Raw genomic sequence first — 16,769 nt, 5'->3', positions numbered from 1 at the left:
TGTATTTTGTTTCAATTTTTTGGTTTATCTTTTATTCTGTCTCCCTTTTCTTCTTTTACCCGCCTTTGCCCTTAATGCTGCAGATAGCCTCCGTCATTCTGAATTATTTTTCAATTCTGTTTTCTTCTCTAATCTTTTTTTCTGGGCTCTTCAGCAGTCTCAGGTTTGACAGTCATGGGTTGTAGTATCTTGCTATGCAGGAAGAATAGGATACGTGAGATTACTTGCATCAACTAAAATTGGTCACTTTTCTTTCTCAAGTTTCCTTCATAATACCCAGCTTTAGTTTTTTAGTTTTTTGGGGGGGTTTTTTTTGTTTTTTTTTTTGAGACGGAGTCTCGCTCTGTCGCCCAGGCTGAAGTGCAGTGGCGCCATCTCGGCTCACTGCAAGCTCCGCCTCCTGGGTTCACGCCATTCTCCTGCCTCAGCCTCCTGAGCAGCTGGGACTACAGGCGCCCGCCACCACGCCCGGCTAACTTTTTGTATTTTTAGTAGAGACGGGGTGTCACCGTGTTAATAGGATGATCTCGATCTCCTGACCTCTTGATCCTCCCGCCTCGGCCTCCCAAAGTGCTGGGATTACAAGCGTGAGCCACTGCGCCCAGCCCCAGCTTTAGTTCTAAAGGAAAAGATGGGCCTTTTGCTTAAGGAGATTCAGATTGATTGGTCAAAGCTCTCATTGATGTATGCTGAGCAATGTGTCGGCAGAGAAAACCATGGCAAGCGTGTTATTATGCTCTTTATAGTCTAGTTGGATTTTTAGACATATGAATTGGTCTATAAAATAGACAACAATCTCAGGTGGGAACCTTAGTACATCAAGTTTCTGAAATGTACAAATGAGTATTCCCTGGCTTGTGTTATCTGCCACTGTAGAAATGAGAGCAAAATTGAAGCATCAAATTTTAAGTCTTGTTATGTTTGCTTCTCTGCAAAAGACTCTCCTTTTCAAATCTTCAGGAATTTTTCGCTCTCCTTTGATAAGGCCCAGCTAGTACCCAGGCTTCAATCCTCAGCGCCCTGGCTACCAGCAGCTAGTGGGGCATGCTGTTCTCCCTGGCTACTGGCATGTTTATGCATGCCAGCCCGTTTCTCCGGTCTGTCTGCCCAGGGAGACATCTGGACATGTGTGATCTGGCCCCCAAACTCAAAAGCAACACCTCGGGATCCACAGTTAACATTCCGTAATGTGTTGGTATTCCTTTAAGTGGGTTACTAGAATAGGCTGGAAATGGCCTTTTCTTCTGTCCAGGTAGGTCCCAAGAGAGGTAGTTGTTACATGCCCAAAGCAGCATTCATTAATTACATCGTGCATTTAGTTATTTGTTTGTGGTCTGAGCCCCTCTGCTCCACTAGAATATAAACTCCATGAGCAAAAGACTTTGTCAGTCTCTCTTTTTTTAGAGACAGGTTCTCACTTTGTCACCCAGGCTGAAGTGCAGTGGCGTAGTCATAGTTCACTGTAACCTGGAACTCCTGGGCTCACGTGATCCTCCCCCCTCAGCCGCCCAAGTACCTGGGACTACAGGCCAGCTTGACTTTGTCAATCTATTCTCAACTCTCTCCTCAGAGCCTAGTGCCTGGCAAGTGAATATTTGTTAAATGAGAGAAGAGAAATAAGCATACATATCCTCTAGGTATTTCTAAACCTTGTCACCAAGACCCTTTTAGTGTTAGAGGGTGACATGGCTATCTTGGAAAGAGTGAAGGTTGGCTGGGAAAGCTGTGGATCACATCCTCTTCAGTGAAATGGGACTTCTGCCTTCAGGGATCCAAGTTGAATAGATTAATCCAAGCTAATCCATTCAAAGTCATTTTCATGTTGTAAAGATCTTATAAGGCAAAAGGCAGCACGAAGTCTCTGGGTCTGATGATAAGTTAGAGGCCAGTAAGGAGGCACGAGTGAAGGAATGCCATTGGTAGGCATTGGCTTCAAACCCAATATTAAATGGGTAGGTGTTAGGGAGAATAAACAGCTTCATTTTTCAGCATGGACACTACTACATCTTTTTTTTTTTTTTTTTTTTTTTTTTTTTTGGTTAGTAGTACCCCATCATGGCTTAGAAGGACTAAACTGAAACAGAAACTGTGGTTAAGAATAAGATGGATGTATATAATTCAGTGCACAAAATAGAGGAAGTTTAAAAACCTGAATTTATTTTCATTGTGGTGGTACAGTGTTTTACTTCTTCTTTTGTTTACTTCTAAACAACTTGCTCCTTCTCCCTTAGCTCCATTTTAATTTATCTTTGCCTCAAAGCACTGGCTACTATGATTGAAAGATAGATGATGGAGGATATTGCTGCTCTTACTTGGTCCTACCTAGTCCGTGGCCTCTGTATTCCCCCTTTCCCTACTATCCATACACCCTTTACCATAGAACCTGATCTTTCCTAGGCCTTGAGGCAGGAAGATTTATCAGAGCTTTGGTCCCAAGCTCAAGACTCAGCCTCCCACTGCCTGGCCCCTTTCTAAGAACTGACAGCCCTTCTCTTGTGTCTGAAACCCTGACCTGTTAGCTTGCCAGGACCTGGAATTTCTCTGCTTGTTGTTTGGACTTAGCTGCATCCCTGCACCCAGACTGCTGGGCAGTTGTAGGTATTGTTGGTGGCATCACTTAATTGCCTCCAGCTCTTTGTTTCTAGACTCCCTGTATCTGTATTCTATCTATCTGTTGGGCCTCCCTTCCCCCATTACCTCAGGCTGGATGTCCCCATCCCCACTGCGCTCCTGGACTACCACCTGTTGTTTGCTCACTACTCTCTGGCTATCAGGCACTGCCTAGAGGACTATGGTTCCTCCCACCGAGCACCGGGAGCTGGGGCCTCCCTACCCCAACTCCCACGCAGCCCACAGTAGATCTTGGCCTTCCCTGTCCTGCTGCAGCTCACTGCCCTGCCTTTCCCTATCCTCACAGCACCTGGTTTATTGCACTTGGATTATTTTTTAACCAGATGAAAACTATATATAATATATATGCTCTGGACATACACTAAGTACATATTAAAGGTGTATTATATGTAATTTTGGCTGGGCGTGGTGGCTTATGCTAGTAATCCCAAGCACTTTGGGAGGCCAAGGTGGGTGGATCATTTGAGGTCAGGAGTTCGAGACCAGCCTGGCCAACATGGTGAAACCCTGTGTCTACTAAAAATACAAAAATTAGCTGGATGTGGCAGCAGGCGCCTGTAGTCCCAGCTACTCGGGAGGCTGAGGCAGGAGAATCGCTTGTCGCAGTGAGCCCAGATCTCGCCATTGCACTCCAGCCCGGGCAACAGAGCGAGACTCTGTTTCAAAAAAAAAAAGCTATATATATATTTTTTTTCTGGCTAAAAATTAATCCAAGTGTAATAGGGGTGTGTGTGTATATAATCTATTGAATATAATTCAAATAGATTTCTAGTCTGAACTTTGTGTGTGTGTGTAGGTGTTTGTGTGTACATATGTAAGTATATGCATATATGTATATATGTACACACAAATATGCATATGTGCGCATATGCGTATGTGTGCACACATATGTGCGTATATGCATATGTGCACACGTGCATATATGCGTATGTGTGCACATGTGTATGTGTGCACGCATATGTGCGCATATGTGTATGTGTGCGTGCATATGTGCATGCATATGTGCGCATATGTGTATATGTGTGCATATGTAAGTATGCATGTACACATGTACATATATGTAAGTATACATGTACATATGTGTGTGTATACACACACAAAACCCATACATACATTCAAAAATGAAAAGACCCATGTCTGATTCTTCTTACTATCCCTAAACACTGATTCTACTCAAGAATTCCTTTGGAGCTAGTAGTCCAGAAATCCAGCATGTGGAGCTGAATATGATTACCTTGGGAATGACTAGTAAAAGGAAGGCAAGGTGCGATGATAAAAGATTCAAGCCGAGATAACTGGGGAGATAAAATCTGGATCAGGAGTGCAGATTCATTAACACCATACTGTGCCTACTGTCCATGGCTTACATGGTAATTGGGATGTATTCCTAGATGTGGTGTGGTGTCACCAGTGTGACCAGGCATACTAGTTTACCCATCGGATATGCTGAAAGTACCTGACCCTGTGCTGGACTCAAAAGTTCAGAGAATGGGAACTGTCTCATTCTCACTCCATTGTATCCAGTGTGCTGCTTGGCACACCAGTAGGTAGTCAGTAAGTATTTATTAAATGAATGACATACTTAATTTTGTTCTCTACTGGTAGTTTGCCCTGGCGCATTTCTTTTTATTTCTATTAGCCAAGGCAGGGTTAGGTGTTTTGTTTTGTTTTGTTTTTCCATATTTTTGAGGATTAATGATAAAGCACTTATCTTGTTGGAATGAGAGTCTACTAACAAATCCTGTACATCATAATAACAGAACTATCATCTAACAACTTGTTCTCAATAAATAAACTTTAAAACAACTTCCTTTATTATTTCAAAGGCATACATAGTCATATATATAACCAGTAACCAATACTTGTCAGTGTTTATTTTAAAATGCAGATTATTTTCCATTTAGTTTGCTACCTACCTTAAAGCCCCTCTTCCTCCGATCCTGAATGCTGCTAGCTCTCCTCCTAATTGGTCATTCCCTCTTTCAACTAATGTTGCCCAGTTGTTTAGATTTCTATTGTGAAACACCAGTCCCATTAAATCTGAAAACACTGCTATAGAGTAACATTTCGTTAGACTGGTCTCACTACTTTCTGAAGAATGGACCGTATTCATTCTCCATTTAATGCCATTCTCCTCCCTATACTGCCTGAGTACCACCTCTTCCAAGAAGTCATCTTTGACTACTCCATCCTCATCTCCTTAGGCTTTTCTCTCAATGGTCTACATCACTGACTTTCCACATAGCTTAGCTGTTCTTATGTCTTTCTCCCGAATAAGTTTTCATACCTTTGTTCTTCAACATAAATAGGGGCCTCTCAGCCTGAGGGAGACAGTTTAGGGAGTACCAAAATACACGTAGTATCAAAAAAGCAGTCCCAGGCCACTGGAGCTTACCAGTTATTGAATCCTTGCTTCTGCGAATCCATTGTTTTCAAGGTTGGTGGGTAGTTGCAAACTCCTTGATGCATCTGCTGTGCTGTCGCATCCTCCCTCCTATCTCCCCTGCGTATGTACCACTGTCGCTATGGTCACGGTACTGAGCACCAGGGTTGCTAGGTTGCACAACTTTAAGGGGGTGCCATTCGCAACCTGCCTGACACGAATGGTGCTCCCTGGAATTATGCATTGCAACATCTGCACGTGATCCTGTCGAACACCAGAAAGTTCTACTCCAGTGGCAATGGGGAGGCTGGTCCCTGGCTTGCTTAAAGAACCCGCTTTTTTATTGTGTAACATTATATACCTTTCAGGACATTTGACAAGATATATTTAAGCATTTGTTAATTTTGTATTATTAAATATGTGTGTTTATAAAGAAATAGATTATCCTGAAATAAAGAGAAAACGTTGGCAGTGTTCTGTGGTGGCCTAATGGAAGGTTATTATTTTCTTCCATAAGCTTTATCTCCCCCACAATGGACAATGTTATATGTTAACTTTTTTTTTTTTTTTTTTTTTGAGAGTCTGCTCTGTCGCCCAGGCTGGAGTGCAATGATATGATCTTGGCTCACTGCAACCTCTGCCTCCCGAGTTCAAGTGATTCTCCTGCCTCAGCCTCCTGAGTAGCTGGGACTACAGGTGTGCGCCACCACACCCAGCTAATTTTTGTATTTTTAGTAGAGACAGGGTTTCACCATGTTGGCCAGGCTGATCTTGAACTCCTGACCTCATGATCCGCCCACCTTGGCCTCTCAAAGTGCTGAGATTACAGGCGTGAGCCACTGTACCTGGCCCAATGTTACTTTTATAATCAGAAAAGTAGATATTTTCGACTCTGGGTTTCAGCACCAAAAAAAAAAGAGTAGATATTATTTAAAAGAACTGGTTGATTGATAGAGAGAAAAATGAAAGTGGCAAATTGTATATTTGTCAGAATGAAGTCAGTTAGAATCCCATATAAGATATGTAATTAAAGTTTTTATTTATTTGATTGACGTGAATATTTTTCTTGGTAAAAAGAGTTATTCTAGGCCAGGCACAGTGGCTCACACCTGTAATCCTAGCACTTTAGGAGGCCAAGGCAGGCAGATCGCTTGAGTCCAGGAGTTCCAGACCAGCCGGGGCAACATGGCAAAACCCCATCTCTATAAAAATTACAAAAATTAGCCAGGCGTGGTAGCACTTGCCTGTCATCCCAGCTACTCAGGAGGCTGAGGCAAGAGGATCCCTTAAGCCCAGAAGGCAGAGGTTGCAGTGAGCTGTGATCATGCCACTGCACTCCAACCTGGGCAACAGAGGGAGACCATGTCTCAGAAAAAATAAATAAAGAGTTGTTCTGTTGTTATACTTGCAATAACACATCATACTCATCGGATTTTAACTATGTATACCATATGTCATCAAAACTAGGGTACTGTTTCGTTTTGGGTTTTTTCCACCCAAAGAACAGCATGGATACCGTTGATTATAAGATCCATCATTATTTTATGTACAACTAAGGAAGAAAAACCTTGCCAGTTAAACCCTGACACGTTAATTAAGATACCGCAATTCCAGAAAGTTTCAAATGTCAAAAAAAATGTGCATCTGAGAATTAATGAAATATGGTGTATTTTAATGCATCTAGAAGGTGAAGCAATGTCATACAGGCCAGCATTTGAAATGTTAAATTTGTGAGTTTTTGATGTATAATCTTGTTATGCCTGATTCCTGAATAGCCACACTGTGGATGATACCACAAAAGCAGAGGCAGTGCAGTTCAACTGCATGTAAACATGTAAAACAAACAAAAGTGAATAACATGATTCAGTCACATAACGTTTGGAAAAAATACCAGCATCAAGTCACGTGCTGGATTATATTACAAATCAAAAATTAACTTTTTTTTTTTTTTTTGAGATGGAGTTTCACTCTTGTTGCCCAGGCTGGAGTGCAATAGCACAATAAAAATTAACTTTTTGACAGTTGCTTATACTGAAAATGTGTGATGACAAGACGAATCAAATTTTAGATGTTAACACATAAGTTATCTTTGGAGAAGTCAAACTAAACATTCAGAAAAATCTCAGCAGTGCAATAGAATGACTTTACATCTGTCCCGGAAACTGAACAATAGTGCTTGTTGCTTATGAGGCCATCAGGAAAAGCCAGCTGTGGATTTCTTTCTAGTACAATTAATTGCTTCCGCTGTATATAAAATTGAAAGAATTGGGTGCTTTAGTGCGGAAAAAGGATATCCTGCTACACTGCTCCTATTTCCTCACAAAGGCTATTACTGCCTTTCACCATTAATTCACATGCATTGGATTATCCTGTGATGAAAGGCCAAAAGGCTTTTCATTTTTATAGTCTCTTATCCTATTTATTTGGCACCTCTCTGGAGATACCTGCTCTTCTCCCAAGACCAGCTAATTGCTAGGATGTCAGAAGGTGGCTAATGACTGACTTCCTTTTCAGAGACTGTGAGCCCATCTCTTTGCTGCTTCTTGGGGTGGCTTTTCTTATTGCTGAGAAATATTCTGGGTTCTGTCATTATTTGAGGTAAAAAATGCTATCTTTTTTTTTTTTTTTTTTAAAGACAGAGTCTTGCTGTCTGTCACCCAGGCTGGAGTGCAATGGTGTGATCACAGCTCACTGCAGCCTCAACCTCCTGGGCTCAAGCAATCCTCCCACCTCAGTCTCTCAGGTAGCTGGGACTACAGGTGCATACTGCCACATTCAGCTGATTTTTTGTATTTTTTTAGAGACAGGGCCTCCCTGTATTGCCCAGTCTGATCTCGAACTCCTGGGTTTAAGTGATCCTCCCACCTCAGCCTCCCAAAATGCTGGGATTACAGGCGTGAGCCACCGTGCTAGGCCTCAAGACTCTGTTCTTAAGGCCTGAGCTGAGCAGGTCAGAATCTACACCAGCACTGTCTAATAGAACTTTCAGTGAAAATGAAAATGTCCTGTATCTTCCCTGTTCCAACACGGTAGCCCCTAATCTCATGTGGTTATTGAGCATTTGATATGGCTAAACAGAGAAACTGAATTTTGATTTTTATTTATTTTTAACTAATTTAGAATTTACACAGTCACACATGCCAAGCAGCTATTGTATGTACTAGCCAGTGCAGGTCTACATGAAGGATATATAAAAAAATCACTTGATGGTCTCAGTGCACACAATGGGCAGGGATTGAGGGGTTGGCATTGAAAATGCAGCATCTCAGCTAAGTGCAGTGGCTCACGCCTGTAATCCCAACGCTTTGGGAGGCCAAGGTGAGCAGATCACCTGAGGTCAGGAGTTCAAGACCAACCTGGCCGACATGGTGAAACCCCGTCTCTACTAAAAATATAAAAATTGGCTGGGCATGGTGACGCATGCCTGTAATCCCAGCTACTTGAGAGGCTGAGGCAAGAGAATCTCTTGAACCCAGGAGGCAGAGGTTGCAGTGAGCCGAGATCGCGCCACTGCACTCCAGCCTGGGCAACAGAGGGAGACTCTGTCTCAAAAAAAAAAAAAAAAAGGAACAAAGAAAATGAAGCATCTAAACAACCAAAAGAGTAGAATTGGATTGTTTGTAACACAAAGGATAAATGCTTGCGGGGTGGATATCCCAGCTTCTGTGGTGTGATTATTATAACTGCATGCCTGTATCAAAATATGTACTCCATTTAAAAATATATATATATATATCCACAAAAATTAAAACTAAAAAAAATGCCACCTTAAAAAAGAAAGAAAATGGGCTGGGCATGGTGGCTCACACCTGTAATCCCAGCATTTTGGGAAGCTAAGGCAGGCGGATTGCTTGAGCCAGGAGTTTGAGACCAGCCTAGGCGACATAGGGAGACCCCTTCTTTACAAAAAATACCAAAAATTAGCTGGGCATGGTGGCACACACCTGTAGTCCCAGCTATTCAGGAGGCTAAGGAGGGAGGATTGCTTGAGCCCAGGAGTTTGAGACAAGCCTGCGCAACATAGGGGGACCCCTTCTCTACAAAAAATACTAAAAATTAGCCAGGCATGGTGGCACACACCTGTAGTCCCAGGTACTGAGGAGGCTGAGGTGGGAGGATCGCTGGAGCCAGAGAGGTGGAGGCTGCAGTGAGCCATGTTGGCACCACTGCACTCCAGTCTGGATGATGGAGTGAGGAAAAAAAAAAAGAACAGGTTCTGAAACCATTGGCTGAATTGATGCCTTTGTTCTCACTGTTAAAAATAAATGGTAGAAAGCCCACACATTCAGGGATCTTTTCTGTAGTTTGCTACTAGAGAAGTTTCTCTAAACATGCAGAGCACCAGAAATGGGGCTTGCTATTCAATGGATATAAAGTTTCCGTTTATATTAAGTGTTCTTACTACGATTTTTTTGTTTGTTTTTTGAGATGGAGTCTCACTGTCACCCAGGCTGGAGTGCAGTGTCACGATCTTGGCTCACTGCAACCTCTGTCTCCAGGGTTCAAGCGATTCTCCTGCCTCAGCCTCCCGAGTAGCAAGGATTATAGGCACACACCACCACGCCCAGCTAATTTTGTATTTTTAGTAGAGATGGGGTTTCGCCATGTTGGCCAGGCTGGTCTCGACTCCTGATCTCAGGTGATCCACCTGTCTCAGCCTCCCAAAGTGCTGAGATTACAGACGTGAGCCACTGCATCCGGCCGATTCTTTTAAAAAAACAAATTTTTTGTCTGGGCATGGTGGCTCACGCCTGTAATCCCAGCACTTTGGGAGGCCGAGGCAGGTGGATCACGAGGTCAGGAGATCGAGACCATCCTGGCCAACATGGTGCAACCCCCTCTCTACTAAAAATATAAAAATTAGCTGGGCATGGTGGCATGCACCTGCAGTCCCAGCTACTCGGGAGGCAGGAGAATTGCTTGAACCCGGGAGGCAGAGGTTGCAGTGAGCCAAGACTGCACCACCGCACTCCAGCCTGGGCGGCAGAGCGAGACTCCCTCTCAAAAAAAACAAAAACAAAAACAAAAAAAAACAATTTTTTTAATGGTAGAAACTAGCCAAAATGCTAAGTAGCGGTTGTCTCCCAGTAGTAGGACTATGGTCACTTTTTTTTCTTCTTTCTGCCTATGTGTGTTTTTCATATTTTGTTTGATAAGCACATATTCCTTTCTTAATTTGTCAACATTAAAGAGAGCTAAACCCATTCATTTCTTTATTACCCCAATTTCAAATTAAAGTGGTTTCAACCAACTCTCTAAGAGAGAGGGTAGTCATTTTGAAATACTGTTTCTTCAAAAATTACTTCAGGCAGCAATTTTAGTTGAGAGATCTGTATTCCCTATCCTAGCGTGAATAGCATCAGAGACCTGTGTTTGGGATGCCCTAGAACCCTGCTGAGAAGAATCAGAGAACATCCTTCTGGAAGACATGGCTCCAGACCTGGAGCCATCCTCTCACTTAGGCATTCCCTGGGTGTTGTGCCAGGATCCACGCATTTCTGGACTACATTCCGGAGTCTCAGAGTCAAGGCCCAACAGTTTAAGGAGGCTCGTGGACTGACAAGGGCTCTGGTTTTAACACTGAGAAGAGAACCATAAAAAGAAGTCCTCATTTCCTAAAAGTTCAGACATGATCGTACAGGTTTAATTGGGAACAGCGAGCTGTTTACAGCAAAGTATAAACTGTATAAAGCAGACCTCAGCGGACACTCCCAGAGGATGTCCTGTGAACTCTCACTTCCCCAAGTCCAGATTCAGCAGAGCTGGCTTGGTGAGGTAGGGCGCTGCAATGCCAGCCAGAGGAGTAGCCCAGAAACCGCTTTCCAGAACTTTCTTTGACCAAAAGAGATGGCCAAAGAGTTTTTTCTTCCTTGAAACTTGAAGCCAATCCCACTATTTTCTTAACTGCTTCTGCATATCCACTAAAGAGACTCTTGAGAAACAGGCTTAGCCACATGATGTGGTGGGAAGAACACGAACTTTGCAATCAGAATCCTGGCTGTACTTCCCAGTTTTTTACCTTGGGCAGAGTTTGTCAGCCTCTTAGACTCCCAGTTTCTTCATCTATAAAATGGGAATAAACAATACCAATCTCATGGGACAGATGTCAGAATTAACTGAGATATATGCAAAGTGATTGCCATAGAGTCAGCACTCAATGAATTTTAGTTACTTTCCTTTTCCTTCTAGAAAGTGATTGGTCCATTAGTGTTTGTGTTGAAGGGGAGAGAAAACAAACTGTAAAACTCTAAATGAGCCTCACTTCAAATACAGCCCAGTGCAGTTCAGTAATTAGTATATGAGTTCTGCTTCAGCTTGGGCTGGGCTCCAGTTCTTCATTCCAGCCTTAGCTCTGGAATTTCCTTCTCTAGAAAACCTTGGCGGCCCACTCCCAGGCTGGGTTAGTGGCCTGCTGAGCTGTCCTGTAGCACTTATCTGGCCTTCTGCTTCTCAAGCTGAGGCACCTAACACTGAATGTGGAGTACAAAAGGTTATAGAGCAGGCCGGGCGCGGTGGCTCACACCTGTAATCCCAGCACTTTGGGAGGCCAAGGCGGGCGGATCACGAGGTCAGGAGATCGAGACCATCCTGGCTAACACGGTGAAACCCCTTCTCTACTAAAAATACAAAAAAATTAGCCGGGCGTGGTGGTGGGTGCCTGTAGTCCCAGCTACTTGGGAGGCTGAGGCAGGAGAATCGCTTGAACCCGGGAGGTGGAGGTTGCAGTGAGCTGAGAGCACGCCACTGCACTCCAGCCTGGGCGACAGATCCAGACACCGTCTCAAAAAAGAAAAAAAAAAAAAAAGAAAGAAAAGGTTATAGAGCATCTCCTCCAGGGCATCTTTTTTTTTAAATAATAATAACTTAAAACAGAGCATGATTTTTTAAAGCTAAAATATTAGATTGTAAGAGAAATTTTACAATTGCAGAAAGTTCCTAGAGGACATGTGTTTACTGTCCTTTGCTTGTAGGTCTGCTTTATATAAAGTTGAAGAAACGTTTATTGCCTTACGATAGTGAAATTATGCATAACTTAATTATCTCCTAAACCAGACTATGAGCTCTGTGAGGCAAGGATTGTGTCTCATTTGCCTCTGAATTCACAATAAAGTACTTAGTTACTTAGCATGAGGCCTTGCTCAAAGTAAAGGCTCAATGAATGTGGAACTAAACTCAACTCTGTCTTCCTCCCGGTGCTTCTGATGAATATAGTATTTCCACAAAGGAAAGGACTTCACATCAAGTGCCTAGTGGAGAGAGGTATTTTGGGGAGATGTATTTTACCTATCTAAACCTTGGCTTCCCTACCTGGTAGAGTTGTGAAGATTCAATGAGAAAAGATACATAAAGTGCCAAGCACTGTGCATAAGCATAGAAGGTGCATGCACACACACACGCAAACAATAAGAAAACTTGTTTCCTTTCCTCTAAAGTCACATTCTGGTTATTAACCTACAAACTATGACATTATCCTGGTCATTTAAATCATTCCAAGCAACTAAAAAAGGACCTGGTATCTATGGCTCAGGTCTGAGCCACTGCCTGGGGCTTCTGCAACACCCCATCTTTCCTCCTAAACTCGCAACCTAATATTACCATACCATTCAACAGCTTGCTTACTCTTTGGGTTACCTTCCCATTAAACCTGGGCTTATAGGGATAATTCAACTAGAAGGTGGAGAGAGGTAACCACTTCTTAGGAGGAGGGAGCTGCAGAGCCATTTCCAGCCTTGCCTCACTCAGTAATCTGATTTCCCCTCCCAATTCCAGGGTATGTCTTGGCCCTGGTTCCAGGAACAGTCCTGGACAAATGTTGCCAATTCCTAACATAGAGCATGAACCAGGGAATCAGGATCCCAAAATGGCTGTGTCTTTTATTCTATTGGCCTGAGTCTAGAGTAGCTTTACCAAGAAACTAATGCAGCTTAAACTTCAAGGCTCCTCCCTCACTTCCAAAGACCCCCATGGGTGCTAAGAGTTGCTGGAATATTCTAGGTTGAAAGGGAAAGCTAGTTTGCAATCAGGGAACTTTTTTTTTTTTTTTTTTGAGATGACGTTTCACTCTTGTTTCCCATGCTGAAGTGCAATGGTGCAATCTCACCTTACTGCAACCTCTGCCTCCTGGGTCCAAGCGATTCTCCTGCCTCAGCCTCCCAAGTAGCTGGGATTACAGGCATGCACCACCACACCTGGCTAATTTTTGTATTCTTAGTAGAGATGGGGTTTCACCATGTTGGCCAGGATGGTCTCAAACTCCTGACCTCAGGTGATCCACCTGCCTCAGCCTCCCAAAGTGCTGGGATTACAGGTGTGAGCCACCACGCCCAGCCCAGGGAACATTGTTATGTAAGCTTTTCTGATAACTTGCCTAAGTAGGTTTTAGAAGAAAGTGACCTAGAGTTCTGGGACTCCACTCATTTGTTGTGATTTTGTCCTCATTCTAAATGAATACTCAATTTGGTGTTTGCAGTTACTGTAACCCCTTTTTTTCTTTTCTGTCTTTCTTTTTTCTCTTTTTTTTTTTTTTTTTGAGACAGAGTCTCACTCTGTCGCTTAGGCTGGAGTGCAGTGGTGCAACCTCAGCTCACTGCAACCTCCGCCTCCCAGGTTCGGGCGATTCTCCTGCCTCAGCCTCCCGAGTAGCTGCAATTACAGGCGTGTGCCACCACGCCTGGCTAATTTTTGTATTTTTAGTAGAGACGGGGTTTCACCATGTTGGTCAGGCTGGTCTCAAACTCCTGACTTCGTGATCCACCCACCTTGGCCTCCCAAAGTGCTGGGATTACAGGCGTGAGCCGCTGCGGCCTGCCAGCTTTTTTTTTTTTTTTTTTTTTTTTAAACAAGGTCTCACTCTGTCACCCAGGCTAGAGTGCAGTGGTGTGATCACAGCTCACTGCAGGTTCCATCTCCTGGGCTCAAGCAATCCTCCCACCCTGGCCTGCAGAATAGCTGGGACTACAGTCGCATGCTGCCACGCCCAGCTAATTTTATATCCTTTTTTTCTTTTCTTTTCCTTTTTTTTTTTTTTTTTTTGAGGTGGAGTCTCATTCTGTCACCCAGGTTGGACTGTAGTAGCACGATCTTGGCTCACTGCAACCTCCACCTCCCAGGTTCAAGCAGTTCTCCTGTCTCAGCCTCCTGAGTAGCTGAGATTACAGGCGCGCACCACTACACTTAGCTAATTTTTGTATTTTTCATAGAGACAGGGTTTCACCATATTGGTCAGGCTGGTCTTGGGCTCCTGACCTCAGGTGATCCACCCACCTCAGCCTCCCAAATATATTCTTTTTCTTAAAGATGGCCCCACAAAACACTGGATTCCAGGCTGAGTCAGGCCCTTCTCCAATCTGTATCTACTTTTCTACAATGCTTCCCTCTCCTGCAGCTCACCAGAAAGTCACAAGTAGGATGAGAGGGGCTCCGCAGGGATGTGGAGGTGACCACATGCAAGATAGAATTGCCATCACCACTGGCATTCCTTCTACCCCAGGCACACATTTGATGCCTTGCAGTGATTCTTCTTCCATAAATGCTGGGATTCTCCCGCATTCCCAGTGCTTCTATTTGAAATAGTTTTCAGGATACCCTGAATTCAGGATAATACTCATCCTGAATTCAGCACTGGACATTGTATTAGTTGAGATTCTTTTGGTTGCAAGTGACAGCAACCCAATTTAAACAAGCAGAAGGAAAAAGGCGAGAACTAGACTTTGAACCAGAGTTAGATAAAGGGAATAACTGATTTGCAAATGGAAAGGTATTCTGTAAGAATTTACTTAATAAAATATTTGGGGTTTTGAATAGAATTTGTTTGTGAAAAACAGCACTCTGTTCTCAGCTAAGCAATAACAATTATGGCATTCTTTGGTTATTTCAATTCTGGTTTTTTTTTGTTTTTTTGTTTTTTTGTTTTGAGATGGAGTTTTGCTCTTGTTTCCCAGGCTGGAGTGCAATGGTGCAATCTCAGCTCACCACAACCTCTGCCTCCCAGGTTCAAGTGATTCTCCTGCCTCAGCCTCCCAAGTAGCTGGGATTACAGGCATGTGCCACCACGCCCAGCTAATTTTGTATTTTTAGTAGAGATGGGGTTTCACTATGTTGGCCAGGCTAATCTCGAACTCCCGACCTCAGGTGATCCACCCTCCTCGGCCTCCCAAAGGGCTGGGGTTACAGGCATGAGCCACCGAGCCCGACCCAAATGGTTATTTCTATGTAAACAGACAGTTTTTAAATAATGTGAAAATACAGGAGTGTTTTGGAAATACCGAGGTGGGAACACCGGCCCGCTGTGGCCAGGACGATGGCGCATCATGAGAAGGTAGCACTTGCGGTTGAGAAGTGAGGCTGGAGAGACACAGCGGCCTGGCATATGGGACTTGTAAATGCAGGTTAGTTTGGGCTCTGTTGAGGGATAATGAGAAGACATTTATAAGTTGTGCAGGTCCATTAGATGGTCAGATTTATTTTTGGAGAGATCCTGAATGGGAACGGATTGGGGGGTGGATACGGAGCAAAATGGAGACAAGGAGATCAGTTAGGAAGCTGCTGAGATGATGCAGAGGAGAGATGTTTTTTAAAGGCAGGAGTCCTGAGGATGAGAGGAGAAAACAAATTCAAGACAGGTTCAGGAAGTACATGGGCAGCCTGTGGTAGTTATTTGTTGTCAGAGCAATATGGGAGAAGACACTAGGATGATCCCAGATATTTAGTTTCAATGACCGGGTGGTGCCTACAATTCACTGAAAGAAAGAATACAGGAGGAGAAGCAGGTTGGCTAGGAGGATGGAGAACTAAGTCAGTGGCAGCCCTGGAATTCCTCTATGGAAGAGATTCAGTCAGAAGGCATGTGAGATTTGTCTTGAAATTATAGTTACAATTATAAGCATTCTGCATTTATTTAGCATGCATATTCAGAAAGGATAGCATGGATGGTGGATTATTTGAAGGCCTTCTCAATAGAAGTTTAATCACCTTGTGTAAGCAGACAAGGATATATGAATAACATAAATGTTTTGCATTCAAAGGGAATTTACCAGCCAAATAATAAACTGAAGACCTCGTCTCGCATTATATTTTCATAAAGGTTTGCTTAGCTACTTGGTGGTCAAATATTTCAGTTTATTTCTGTTCTACTCCAAATGGCTTCATTTCTAGAAAAGTTGCTATATTTCCTTTTATATCATTTGTTTTCAAATAAGTTTAGGGTAAACTCCTCTCATAGCATTTTTTTTTTCTTTTTAATAATGAAGACCCTTCTGAGGGTACTATGCTTAACAAAATCAAACTCATTCTTTTTCGAGGTAATCTGTTTCTAGGAATTACTGAAAGGTAAAAGGAAGTTTTCCATAACATGTATGATTTTTAGCACCTGAATCAGACCTTGAAAGAGCTGTGCAATTACAAATAGAAACCACATCTTATTGTTTTAATACTTCTTGAAGCTATAGCATGGATGACAGAATGTCACATCCTGAATTTGGCATTGGATGTTGTATTAGTTGAGATTCTTTTGGTTGCAAGTGACAGAAACCCAATTTAAACGAGGTCAAGAATAAAGGGAAGGCCAGGTGCGGTGGCTCATGCCTGTAATCCCAGCACTTTGGGAAGCTGAGGTGGGTGGATCACTTGAGGTCAGGAGTTCGAGATTAGCCTGGCCAACATGGTGAAACCCCATCTCTACTAAAAATACAAAAATAAGCCAGGTGTGGTGGTGCATGGCTGTAATCCCAGCTACTTGGGAGGCTGAGGCAGGAGT

The sequence above is a fragment of the Gorilla gorilla genome, chromosome 8, assembly GCF_029281585.2.
Source record: "Gorilla gorilla gorilla isolate KB3781 chromosome 8, NHGRI_mGorGor1-v2.1_pri, whole genome shotgun sequence".
Taxonomy (NCBI): domain Eukaryota; kingdom Metazoa; phylum Chordata; class Mammalia; order Primates; family Hominidae; genus Gorilla; species Gorilla gorilla.
This window is presented reverse-complemented; position numbering follows the sequence as displayed.